The sequence below is a fragment of the Aplidium turbinatum genome, chromosome 18 (assembly GCF_918807975.1).
Source record: "Aplidium turbinatum chromosome 18, kaAplTurb1.1, whole genome shotgun sequence".
In the NCBI taxonomy this organism is placed as follows: Eukaryota; Metazoa; Chordata; class Ascidiacea; order Aplousobranchia; family Polyclinidae; genus Aplidium; species Aplidium turbinatum.
Window position 1 is genome coordinate 911,414 of NC_137489.1, and position 14,525 is coordinate 925,938.

The following is a 14,525-nucleotide window of genomic DNA, read 5'->3' on the forward strand; positions in this document are numbered from 1 at the left end:
CTGGGAAAGCTTACTCTCTCTTCTTTTGCTTAAGTCTTATTTAGATTTGAGGGGTACCTTGTCTTGGATATCCACATGTTTTTTCTTCGTGCCTTTATTGTGTGGCGTCGATATTGATAAAAGTTAGGCTATATGTGTTTGATATATTCTACTACTTTTGTCTCGGACTTTTTGAAATGTTGGCTACCGTACTGATATGAAGCTATGCTGAAATCAACTTGATTGATTAATTCGCATTACCTGACAACGTCCAGTTTTAAAACGCACTTTAGTGTGGATGAATTCGTTTTAATTTTTTCATAGACCAACTAACCAACCAAATGCAAATTTTTTATTGTTTCTAGTGGAAATCAACGCGGTTTATTTCTGCGACATCTTTCTCTAGGAACGTATAGTACCTATGATGACGTCATTAAATCGTAAGTAGAGTCAAGTCCGGAGGTGAAAAAAAGAAATGTCAATGCAAACAAACAAAATGCTCTGGAGCATGAAAAAGTTTCCATATAGACGAACTCGAATGTACACAAAAGATATTACAAGAATTTTAGCTCGGACCAACAGAAAAGTGTTGATATTGGTGAACTGTTAGGTTATATAATATAGACTTTTGTCGAAGTCGATGTAAGCGAGTTTTATTACAAGCTACAGTAGCCTACATGTCATTTCATGCAGTGAAAAATAACGTTTTTTGCGAAACTTTCCAATTCTTTTTGTTTGAAACTAACGTCATTAAAAATTGTCTAAGAAAGTTTTTTTAGGTGCTAAAAGTGAACGTTATTGAACAAAAAAAATTAAATTGTTTTTTTAAAAATCTTTAGACATTAGGCTATTATGATGGGCCGGAAGGCAATTATTAGAACTCAATGTCGACTTCAGTGCAGTAAAATTACAGAATCAAAGTTTGATTTGGATTGCTTCAATTTTTTCTTCATTGCATAAAGAGTTTTTTTCGTGGTTGATCAAAAGGCAGAACTAATTTTGATATTTCAACGCCAGCGAAACGAATGTTTTCCCGCCAATAGAAAGATTGGATTATTTTTAGAGAGTTGTATAGTGTTGGCGAGCAATGCTCCAGGACCGACTCGACTCGACAGATGTTTGTAGGCAAGCGTTTACAAGTCTTCTTTTTCTAGAGGAATAATTAATTTGCATTATTGTTATCGTTATTTATTTGCGTCAGACAAAACTGTCCATATCCAAAACAAAACAACGAAATTACACACACTGTAAACGCACAAAGGTCACAGAGAGCTTCTTGGATGTCGTGTCGTCAGTATAAGAGCTCACTAAATATCTAGGCTACTGTTACAAATTAACATAGCCTACAATGAGCGTTGCGTTATTCAAGAAAATTTATTTTATGTTTTCGGACCAAAAAGCTTGACTTTGGCAGCTTTGCAAACTTGCAGAGGCTTTAACCCTATTTCCTGGGGGGGGGGGGGTCGGTGGGGACTTGGTACTTTTCAAAGCAATATCATTAAAGAACTACGCGCTCCACAGCTTTGATATTTCTTGACTTTTCCTAAAAATTATTCAAGTAGGCTATTTATTCCACTTTAAATTACGTTGCTATTGTCTATAGTTTTAAAGATATTACATGATTTTCATAACATACTCTGATATTTTAGCTAGCTATACTAGCTAGCCCTTTTGTTTTCAAATTATACGGATTAATAGGATTACTGAGCGCCGCCGTGCGTAGTCTGCGACGCAGAAATCTCATGAGTTGGCTTTGTTGTAAAGCATTCAACCGTAATGATTCCGCCTTTTGTTTGCAAACTCGAGTTTTGATTTGCTTTGATTAATCTTTTAATTACATCTGAGTTTCTTTGACATTATCAGAGAGTATCCGATAAGCTATGCTGAAAAAAATGTAATTTTAGGTTGTTTTCTATGGCAAATACATTTTGTTTCTAACTTACAACAAGAAGCAGTAGGAAAATTTTTGACAAAACTCTGTTTATCTCATAAAACAAACAGACTGATGTAGTGAGTTTCTTGATTTCTTGTCCGAAAGCAAGGAGCGCGTTCTTCACCCGCCAATAAACTTTTGCATGTACCTGTGCACTTATATTCACATGAATATTTATGGATGTTGTGAAAATGTTTTATGAAAATGAGAGATTGATGGATACTGAAAAGAACTTGACACAGACTATCTAAACTGCTTGGCTTTTGTGGAAAAACATGCGCAGCTAAATTATTGTGCTTTGACAAACATTGTGCATATTGTATCAGCACTGAATCTTTACCTAAATGATAATTTTGCAGTTGCTTGAAAGATTACAAAATTATTTTTTCTCTACGAGGATTTAAAAGTTTTGATATATCTCAGCAAAAACACTATTAGGACAAACTCAATAAATTCAAACTTTTCATTCAAATGTTGGTCTTCAAAAGCTTATTTTCACAAAACGGTGCAGGCCTATATCTTTTTCTCCATAAATTTGGAGGTTTGTGTCATTTGGAGCAAAGTTGTTTGTTGGGTTGAAAGAATGTGAAATCAATGCCTCGTTTTTGTAACGTATTGTAACGCAATCTATCAGTCAGCCGCTTTTGTGACTTTTTGTTTTCGAATACATTTCCGTGACAAAAGACTGGCTTTTGTAATAACGCCTTCAACCATAAAGTTGCATTCTCTGACTGCATCTCAAACGCTATACCATACTCAGCAATTTTTCTAAATCATTGTTACACAAAATGCATATCTGACAAAAGAAGGGAAATATGTTGAATTGAATTGTTTTTTATACGGATCGTTTTCCTTGTCTCATAAAACTAATTAGAAAAATAGAAAGAACGATTTTTATCGTTTGGCGTAAAAATATGTATATTGAGGTTCACCTTGGTTTGCATAATGAAAATCACCACAAAGAATTGCTTGAAGTGATTTTCGCAGCTATTTGATCCTTCGCGATGATATCAATTATATTTTTTATGAGATGAAACCTGTTCAAACTATTTTTTTTTAAACTATGGTTCATTCAAGAATATAATACTTTGTAAATATAACTTACTTCATTTTTGTGTTTTTACTTCGATTTTTTTCACAAGCAAGACTTTACACACAACAACTTCAGTGTGAGCCTACCTAGGAATGTCGACTCGATAAGTTATTTGCAACGTGAGTTGATTGACCATAGTAGCCTAAATGGACCAGAAAGCTGTGGCCAAAACTTGACTATTTTTTATCAAAATGTTTTCACATTGGGAACAGCAATCATTTTGTTTCAAATCAGCAAATCACTTTTTGTCATTGGTTCAACGTCTGCAGACGTCTAAACTAATATACAACAAATTTGGTTTTCTGGGTCTTTGGTTCGGAAAAACATCGCTATGATGTATTGTGACGTGGTCTATCAGCCAGCAGTAGTTTATATGCGCCTTTTGTTTTTGGGTGTGTGTCAATTACAAAAGATGGCTTTTGCAGTAACGCCATCAACCGCAAACTGCATCTAACATGCTATTTCAAAATTTGAAAAGAAAGAAATCTTCTAATGCGTAATAAATAACGACACCAAATGCATGTCCAACAAATTAAAAAAAAATGTAGAAAACGTTATCTTGCAAATCTAGTTAACAACATGAAAAAAAAACATTTCAATCATTTAGACACAAACGTGCATTTTTAAAATATCAATAACCTTCAATTTTGCCCAAGGAAAAAGTCAAAACTTTAGGGATTTTTTGTTTTTGTACGACAATAGCACTCAGCCTAAAAAAGGTTTTTTTACAAGATTTGATATCTTGCTAAATGTATCTATTTTTCGTATCGTTATGCTACGACTTTGAGTTTGTCACGCAGAACAGGAGTTTCATTTGGCAATGTGCAAACGACCTCTTCTATAGCCTACCAACACGATTTGACTAAACGATTATTATCACTACGGGGAGGAAGACAATCACCTTCACGTGGTCCCCCCCGTCAGTAACATACGAAATTATACAAAATACGTATGCGAAACGAAGCTTGTCAAACAAGAGCTAATGAGACTGTTCAGCGCAGGGTGGGTAGGGAAATGCCCTTTTCAGGGCACGGCAGTGCTCGCACTGTCGAAAAGTACCGACGACCCACCGTACTGCAGCTGAACACCGAGGGCATCACGGCCAGCAAGCTCAACATCATCGAGCACCTGGCCACCAAGCATCAAGCCCTCATCATCCTCCTCCAGGAGACTCACTGTACGTCTGTGGAAAAGTTGGTAATAACCAACTTCACACTCGCAGGCGCAACCTGCAGCAGGAAACACGGCCTCGCCACGTTTGTCCATGACCGGCTGAGCTGGTCCTTGGTTGACCAATCCCAAGCTCAATCGGAGATCGAGTGGCTCTGTGTAGATGTAGCAGGCTACAACATCGTCAATGTCTACAAGCCCCCACCTTCGCGGATAACATCAACAGCCATCCCAGTGTTCCCCCACCCCAGCCTCTACGCTGGCGATTTTAACTGCCACCACACTGACTGGGGCTACAACTCCATCAACAACGACGGAGAAAGTCTGGCCGCTTGGGCAACCAACAACAACCTCGCCCTCTTATACGATCCTAAGGGCGCACCGAGCTTCCACTCCGGTCGTTGGAACACTGGCACGAACCCAGACCTGGCTTTCGCAAGCGATGACCCCGATGATCGCCAGCCGGACAGACGTGTGCTAGAGAAGTTCCCAAGGTCTCAACACCGACCCTCGCTAATCACGGCCCCCTTGCTTGCCACACCTATTCCGAGCAAGCCTGTCAAGCGATGGAACTTCAGAAAGGCCGATTGGGAATACTACAGCTTCCTCACAAACGAAGCTACGCAGTACCTCCCATCCCCACACACCATCAAAGTGGATGAAGCCTACCAGGACTTCTGTGATGCAATCATATCTGCGGCAAAAGACTCCATCCCGCGAGGTCGACGGAAAAACTACATACCTTGCTGGGATGTGGAGTGCGACAGCCTCTACCGCGACTTCCTCCGTTCCCCCCAGGGCACCGCCACCACCAACTCAGCAACAGCCCTGCTGGCAAGATTGGATTCAAAGAGGAAGAAGCGCTGGACAGAAGCCATAGACTCAATCGACTTCACGCACTCCAGCCGCACAGCATGGAGTACCCTCAACAACCTCACTGGCAGATCACGTGCCTCTCGTCGCCAATGCCCCATTTCGGCAAATGCAATCGCCTCACAACTTGTGAAAAATGGAGTGCACAGAACGAGAGACCGTGAATCAGACAAGTCCGTCCTCAAGGAAATGACGGACCTCTGGAAGGTCCCAACACCTGTCGAGGGCAACATCTCTGGTGAGTTTACCCCAGAAGAATTTGCCTCCGCCCTCCAGCACCTAAAGCCAGGCAAATCCCCGGGCCTTGACCACCTATGCCCGGAACTAATACTCCATGCTGCCCCCTCTATGAGGTCCTGGTTAAAAGACTTCCTTTCCTGCTGCTTGCGTCACCTGCGCATCCCAAGAATCTGGAGAAGAGCCCTAGTGGTTGCAGTCCCAAAGCCGAAGAAGCCCCCAGGGGATCCGAAGAGCTACCGTCCCATCTCTCTGCTCTGTATCCCCTTCAAGATACTCGAGAGACTTATCTACGCCCGTGTCGAACCGATAATAGACCCTCAGCTCCCTCGGGAACAAGCCGGCTTTCGCCACGGAAGATCAACCGTAGACCAGGTCACTCTGATGACCCAAGACATCGAGGACAGCTTCTCGGCAAAAAAGAAGGCTGGCGCCGTGTTTGTCGATCTCACGGCTGCCTACGACACTGTATGGCACAGCGGCCTTACCTGCAAACTACTTCGTCTCCTTCCTGACAGGCACATGGTCCATATGATTATGGAACTTGTGCAAAACCGCAGCTTTACCCTTTCCACCGGTAGCGGCCGACGAAGTAGACTACGTCGACTCAGGAACGGCGTCCCACAGGGCTCTGTCCTGGCTCCCCTCCTCTTTAACACTTACATCTATGACCTGCCTGACACCATCTCCAGGAAGTATGCTTACGCAGACGATCTGGCTCTCCTGCATCCAGCCGGAGATTGGCAGTCAATGGAGAGGAACCTAAGCCAGGACATGTCAACTATATCAACATATCTCCAGAAATGGAAGCTACAGCTCAGCAAGGCAAAGACAGTGTCGGCGGCCTTCCATCTAAACAACAAGGAAGCAAAACGTGAGATCAACATTACCACCGATGACGAACCCCTCCCATACTGCGCCGAACCCACCTACCTCGGCGTAACCCTGGACAGGTCACTCACGTACCGACGACACCTAGAGTCACTGCGCAAAAAACTATCTGCGCGCGTTGCACTTTTGAGGCGGCTGGCGGGTTCCGGCTGGGGAGCTGATGCGAAAACCCTTCGCACAGCTACCTTGGCCCTCGTTCATTCTACCGCTGAGTACTGCGCACCAGTGTGGTGCCGCAGCTCTCACACCCGCCACATTGACACCGCCATCAATGACGCACTACGCACTGTGACTGGATGCCTGTGTCCCACTCCAACGGACTGCCTTCCCATCCTTGCAGGCATCCAACCTGCTGAGCTTCGCCGTAAAAGAGCCATGATTTCTCTTGCACGTCGCGCACTGGACCCCGACCACCTCCTCCACAGTACACTCCAGCGCCTACCTGGAGGACAGCAGCGACTGAAATCAAGACGCCCATTTGTGCCCGCCGCACGACAGCTTCTGAACAACGTTGAAGATCTTGGAATAAGTGCGGCACACTGGACGAACTACACATGGAACATGGAGTGGCAAAACAACACCTCCCGACTCCGTGATTTCCTACCCGACGTCGATCCCCACCCTCCGGGAATGTCCCTCGCAAGACTCGCGTGGGTCCGGCTTAACCGCCTACGAACCGGCGTCGGTCGCTTTCGTTCAGACATGTGCAGATGGGGCCTGGCTCCCTCACCGGGATGCGAGTGTGGCGCCACAGACCAGACAGTAGATCATGTCGTCCATGACTGCCCAATCCATCAACCACCAAATGGAACGCTTGGACTGAAGGCCCTGGATGACGAGACTGTCGAGTGGCTGATGACATCATGCCCAAACATATAGTCCGAAGAACAGCTCATACGACGAAGAAGATCACTACATTTTATCACAACTGTTTGCAAAATTGTTTCATTCAAAGTGATCATTGTTGGTAAGTATTGAAACATATCACTTTTGTAATGCATCGTGACATAGTTCATCAGTCAGGAGTTTTAGACGCTCTTTGTTTTTGGAGTGCATGATGGCCAAAAATGGCACGAGCTCCTATCGAAGCAAGTGACTACCTTTGGATAGGTTGTTGTTCAAATACCACGTGACACCATTAGGCTACTTTACTTTTCTGTATTCAACCGTTACCCAGATAGCAAATCAGACACTTTTTACATCGATTCAACGTTTCTAGACGTTGAAACCATGTTATAGGCCTAAACAAATAAATAGCTCCCTGAGATGTGCTGTGAAATGCAAAGTGTGTTTCTTTCTCATGCATAACAAATTCGACAGTGTGAATGTGAAAAAAATTTGCTTGATTTAGTTCTAATATCAAGTAATGATAGTACAGCTTGCTGGGCGTGCAGTTGTTCTCTTGCGTTATATTGCCTTTTTCATTATTTTTGCATTTAATGATAGTACGTTTGAGAAAGTGTGGACTATAACATGTGGCTCAAAAAGAACTTGAAACAGTTTTTTTTGTGGTGATTTTGTTTCTTTCTCTGCAAATGTTGAAACAAAGCAAAATTTTTTTACAATGCCTCCAGCAAAACAACAAGCAAACGTTAATCGGACGCCAATTACGATTTCATTGAAGCGTGGACGACGTCTCCGCGTAAAAGATTAAAATCGTACACAATGGAATTAACCCGTCACACTCAATTATAGGTTAATTAAGAAGCGATTTCTCAAGTCAAATAAAAAATATGACCAACCATAAAACTATTTGATTTCTCAAATTGTGCTCTTGAACAAATTGCAAAAGAGTTTCGATGCTGTGTTGTCAGATAAATTATCTGCATCATGTGAAAATTTGATTGATCTATCTTGCGTAGTTTTTGAGTTACACGAGCTCAAAGTGCTTGCAGCTCTAATGCTAGTGTCGAACCGACCCCCCCGTCCGCAAGTCAACTGGCCAAAAAACGTCACAGGAAAAAGGGTTAACCACAGACGCAGACCCAGTCACCGAAATTGATAGATTGAAGTTTCCGCTTGTTGTTGCTTGTGAACTAAATTCCACTCCATTCACCCATTGAAAGGAGTGCTATCTAAAATGCATTGTTTAAGCATAAATATGGTTTAACTACGTCTTTAAATGTTACAAACTCACAAGAATTTTAGCATACAATTAGTACGCCTAATGGTAACTAGGCTATAGCTTATGAGTTATGACTTTGAGGAAGGTTTTGTGCATGGTCAGTTGACAGCAATGTGGTTTTTTCAGCAAGTCCCAATTTCCGCATTGGCCTACCTCGTAAAGCTTGAGAAAGGTTTCTATAAGTGAAAGCCCTGTTGATAATCTATGAGTTTTTTTATAGGTTTGCAGGAAATAGATAGGATTAAAATAGATTAGACTAGCAAACAAGGGTTAGCTTGTCTGTAGACTAAGTCTATCTATTTTATGCAGACTATGAAAACGTTGAGTTCCTGATATTTGCTACATTTAAAGACTCCCATGCAGAGGTTACAGGAATTGGACCGGATTTTCCGGATTTTTAACGGATGCAAATCGGATTTTTTTTATTTTTTTTTTATAGAAAACGGATCCCATACTTGCATATTTACAGAAAAACTTAAACTTTAAATCAGCTCTTGTAACATAGGCCTACCTAGGGACGGTACATTACGGGACGCGCAACTCCGTTGTTCCTTCAACATTAGAAGGGTCAATTGCCAATTTGACATTTTTTTACGCTTTACCGCAGGCTTGCTTTCAACTAAAAACCTTAAATTACTTTAAAACCAACTTAACTCTTCTTATATAACCCATAAAAAGTAAAATATTTTGTAAATTAGAAAAAACGTAACCCTTCTATAGGGACTATAGGGACTTAAAATCCCTATAACATACCCAACCAAGCCCGGAGAAAGTTTTGAACCAATGCATTTGTAGCAACACTGAAATTATGGTCAGGTCAAAGTTGTTGTAGGGAGTAGGGTTTTGGGTGCTCTTGCACAAGACGCCCTGTTGGTCAACTGGACAAAATGATGACGTCAAAAACGTCACACACATTGGAATATACTATTATGAAAGAGGAAGTGCGGGGTGGAAATGCAATGAAACACACCAGAAGGAAATTGTTTCCCATTTATTGATTTGTTGTTCAATTTAAACAAATATGCGATCGGTGAAAAGCACAAGCATAGATCTAACCAAAAAAGTTAATACCAAGTCCCACTATGCTACTAGCTCCATCTGGTGGCCACCTAAACTTGACCAAATTCAAACCATAACAAAAACATCATTTTAAATGATAAACAATCTAAATCAAATCCAATTAAAAGAACATGTTACTGTTTATTGAAGTGCTAACTTTCATTTTTAGATCTTATTGAATATGCGCGCAATCGTTGTTCGAAGACAGCCCCCAACGAAGCTTTTGCCCAATGCATTTCAATGGCGAATCGATCGTCTTTCAGTTCACGCCCTACGTGTTCACGATAATTAATTGTCTCCCATTTATTCATTTCTTGCTCAATTTCAACAGATTTGCTATCGTTGAAAAGCACAAGCATAGATCTAACCAACCAAGTTAATATCAAGTCCCAAAATACTACTAGCTCCATCTAGTGGCCACCTAAACTTGACCAAATTCAAACCATTATCAAAAGTTTATTTGTCTAAAAATGTTTTTACTCGTATAGTCTTGTACTATCTATTGGCTTGAACTTTTCTCTGTTGCACTGAAGTTTAAACGCCCTTGCTACAAGAATTTATTGATTTTAAAAGTTTTTCCTATTTTTAATCACCCGGAATAAAGTTTATATTTGAATAAAAAACCACAGGACTTCACTTGAGGATCGCAGCAGCACATGATTTTTTTTTTCTTTCATTAATATTACTCAACATCAGCTTATCTTGTTTCAACGTAATTTGCCGATGCTTGACATTTGTCACATTAAGAACTGGGAAGCAGCTGACTCGATAACTGATATAGTCTTTCGCTGCTTCCTGTCTGTAGTGGTATTTAGATAGCTATTTTATTCGTATTGTCGCAATTGTCGCAACAGACAAAAGAAAAGGTGTCTCTCTCTTCTCTCTCTCTCTTGTAAGCTTAGTTTAAATGGCAAAATCGTCATTTCCGTAAGGTGGCAATTGACTTGTAGACCGTATGGTCGTTTCGTTGTCTCCCAGTCGGTATGGGAACTTGTGTAACTTTGCATTGTGTACATTAATTGCATATTTCAAACATCTACCTATGTTCCTGTTACTGACAAATAAAACATTGATTGATTGATTGATTTTATATCTTATTTAATATGCGAGCAATCGTTGTTCGAAGACAGCCCCCCAACGAAGCTTTTGCCTAATGCATTTCAATGGCGAATCGATCGTCTTTCAGTTCACGCCCTGCGTGATCACGATAATTAATTGTCTCCCATTTATTCATTTCTTGCTCAATTTCAACTTTTAGGTGGCCACTAGATGGAGCTAGTAGTTTCTTGGGACTTGATATTAACTTAGTTGGTTAGATCTATACTTGTGCTTTTCAACGGTAACAAATCTGTTGAAATTGAGCAAGAAATGAATAAATGGGAGACAATTAATTATCGTGAACACGCAGGGTGTGAACTGAAAGACGATCGATTCGCCATTGAAATGCATTGGGCAAAAGCTTCGTTGGGGGGCTGTCTTCGAACAACGATTGCTCGCATATTAAATAAGATATAAAAATAAAAGTTAACCCTTCAATAAACAGTAATATGTTCTTGCAATTGGTTGTCGTTAAATGTTTTTATCATTGCAAATAAATTTTTGATAATGGTTTGAATTTGGTCAAGTTTAGGTGGCCATTAGATAAAGCTAGTAGTATTTTGGGACTTGGTATTAACTTAGTTGGTTAGATCTATGCTTGTGCTTTTCAACGATAGCAAATCTGTTGAAATTGAGCAAGAAATGAATAAATGGGAGACAATTAATTATCGTGAACAAGCAGGGCGTGAACTGAAAGACGATCGATTCGCCATTGAAATGCATTGGGCAAAAGCTTCGTTGGGGGGATGTCTTCGAACAACGATTGCTCGCATATTAAATAAGATATAAAAATGAAAGTTAGCCCTTCAATAAACAGTAATATGTTCTTTTAATTGGTTGTCGTTAAATGTTTTTATCATTGCAAATAAACTTTTGATAATGGTTTAAATTTGGTCAAGTTTAGGTGGCCACTAGATGGAGCTAGTAGTATTTTGGGACTTGGTATTAACTTAGTTGGTTAGATCTATGCTTGTGCTTTTCAACGATAGCAAATCTGTTGAAATTGAGCAAGACATGAATAAATGGGAGACAATTAATTGTCGTGATCACGCAGGGCGTGAACTGAAAGACGATCGATTCGCTATTGAAATGCGTTGGGCAAAAGCTTCGTTGGGGGCTGTCTCCGAACAACGATTGCTCGCATATTAAACAAGATATAAAAATGAAAGTTAGCCCTTCAATAAACACTAACATTTTCTTTTAATTGGTAGTCGTTTAATGTTTTTATCATTGCAAATAAACTTTTGATAATGGTTTGCATTTGGTCAAGTTTAGGTGGCCACTAGATAAAGCTAGTAGTATTTTGGGACTTGGTATTAACTTAGTTGGTTAGATCTATGCTTGTGCTTTTCAACGATAGCAAATCTGTTGAAATTGAGCAAGAAATGAATAAATGGGAGACAATTAATTATCGTGAACAAGCAGGGCGTGAACTGAAAGACGATCGATTCGCCATTGAAATGCATTGGGCAAAAGCTTCGTTGGGGGGCTGTCTTCGAACAACGATTGCTCGCATATTAAATAAGATATAAAAATGAAAGTTAGCCCTTCAATAAACAGTAGTAGGCCTATGTTCTTTTAATTGGTTGTCGTTAAATGTTTTTATCATTGCAAATAAACTTTTGATAATGGTTTGAATTTGGTCAAGTTTAGGTGGCCACTAGATGGAGCTAGTAGTATTTTGGGACTTGATATTAACTTAGTTGGTTAGATCTATACTTGTGCTTTTCAACGATAGCAAATCTGTTAAAATTGAGCAAGAAATGAATAAATGGGAGACAATTAATTGTCGTGATCACGCAGGGCGTGAACTGAAAGACGATCGATTCGCCATTGAAATGCATTGGGCAAAAGCTTCGTTGGGGGGCTGTCTCCGAACAACGATTGCTCGCATATTAAAAAAGATATAAAAATGAAAGTTAACCCTTCAATAAACAGTAACATGTTCTTTTAATTGGTTGTCGTTTAATGTTTTTATTATTGCAAATAAACTTTTAATAATAGTTTGAATTTGGTCAAGTTTAGGTGGCCACCAGATGGAGCTAGTAGCATAGTGGGACTTAGTATTAACTTAGTTGGTTAGATCTATGCTTGTGCTTTTCACCGATCGCATATTTGTTTAAATTGAACAACAAATCAATAAATGGGAGACAATTTCCTTCTGGTGTGTTTCATTGCATTTCCACCCCGCACTTCCTCTTTCATAATAGTATATTCCAATGTGTGTGACGTTTTTGACGTCATCATTTTGTCCAGTTGACCAACAGGGTCAGGGCGTCTTGTGCAAGAGCACCGGGTTTTGGGAGATGGAGATTATAGATTGATTGATTGATTGAATCTTTATCCTCGGACTGGGAAAGCTTCTTGCGGAGCTTAATCCTGGCAGTTTCACATACTTGTAGAGGCTTTGAATCACTGACTCAGGCTCGGTCACCGAGATTGACAGAGTGAAGTTTCCGATTGTTGAAGTCTTGTTGCCGGGAAATTATTCCATCCATTAGAATCCGCTGAATGGAAAGCAGTCCTTAACGTACGTTGCTCAAGTGCACACCCCGAGAGTCAAACCAGCGCCACTTGATCTTGAAGCTTCTTCGTTCCAGAAGTCACGCTCTAACCAACTGAGCTATCGGATAGTTTTTCTAATTTCTAGGGTATCGTATGGATAGAATGGAATGCAAGATGTTTTTCCTTCTTCCATTCCATCTGCAAATTTTGTAGCTAAATTTAAACTAAAAATTCTGCAGCTGTACTTTTCTAAGGATTTACGTACTGTATGGTGTTATAGTAACTAAAAGAAAACAGATCATAGGCTACCGTTGCTGTGGTCTTGTTTGGTGTTTTGGTGTTGGCATTGGTGTGGCTATATTTGTGTGGTCATTGATGTGAAACATCAGGGGTATCTCGCTTTGATAACTATTTGGTTTAATCAATGCTTTGAGCTTTGATCAACGTCCAATTTGGCAGGTTAGTGGAGCATTGGAGCGGATGCTTTTTTGTTTTTGCAATGATTTATTGGTCTGGTGTATTTGAAATTTGTAGTGGGGCAAGCTTACTCTTCTATCCCTGTTCTATTTTAAGCTGTGGGGCATCTTGAATTGAATAGCTGCATTTTGTTCGGTGTCTCCACAATGTAGTTTCTTTATAGATAAAAGTTATGTGTTAGATGTAGGCTATTGATTTTCTATGATTGACCATACCGGTGTGTGAAGCTACTGAAAGAAACTTGATGGTTATGATCACAGTTGAAGCTTTGGTCTTTAAAGTGCTCTGCAGTCTGCATATTGCCACCTAAAAAGTGTTTGTTTTTCTGACTATTTGATTAATCGCTCGAGTGTTCACACAAATCCAATCATTCAAGAGCGATGGCATTTAAGTGTCTGAACTTAAATGAAACTATGTTACTCACGAAGTGTGAATGTTGTCGACTTCTGGTTTTGCATCATTGTGCATTGCACACCTTAGTGTTTTCCAAAAACGGGCTTCAAATCTAAATTTCTGCTTCATATTTTCTGAACAAAACATCTACCGGTAATTGTATGTTTTTGGGAGCAAGGATTTCAAAAATGAGGTCAAAACGCCGAAAAATGCTTAGTTTTCTGTGGCAGCGTTCTTGAACATAACTTGGGGCATTCAACTTCAAATGCTCTTAACTTGCTCATGATTCAACATTTTTTGTCTGGCAACTTGCAATAGTGTTACAAATGCCAGATCTCACTGGGACTAAAATGGGTGCAACCTAGTTCGTACCCTGAACATTGAACAGCTCGTACCCTGAACATTGAACAAGCTCGTACCCTGAACATTGAACAAGCTCGTACCCTGAAAAGATCGAGAAAAAAACTTAAAAAAGCCGAAGTCGCTGATTGCTGTTTAATAGCACAAAGCCGAAGTCACTGATCGCAGTTTAATAGCACAAAGCCCAACTCGCTGATCGGAGTTTTCGCAAACAAACTCGAGCGATGAGCGAGGGATAGCGTTAGAGTAAGGGTTACGGTTAGCGGAAACTGCGATCAGCGACTTCGGCTTCGTGCTATCTTTCTCTCCATAATTTCAGGGGTAAAATTTTA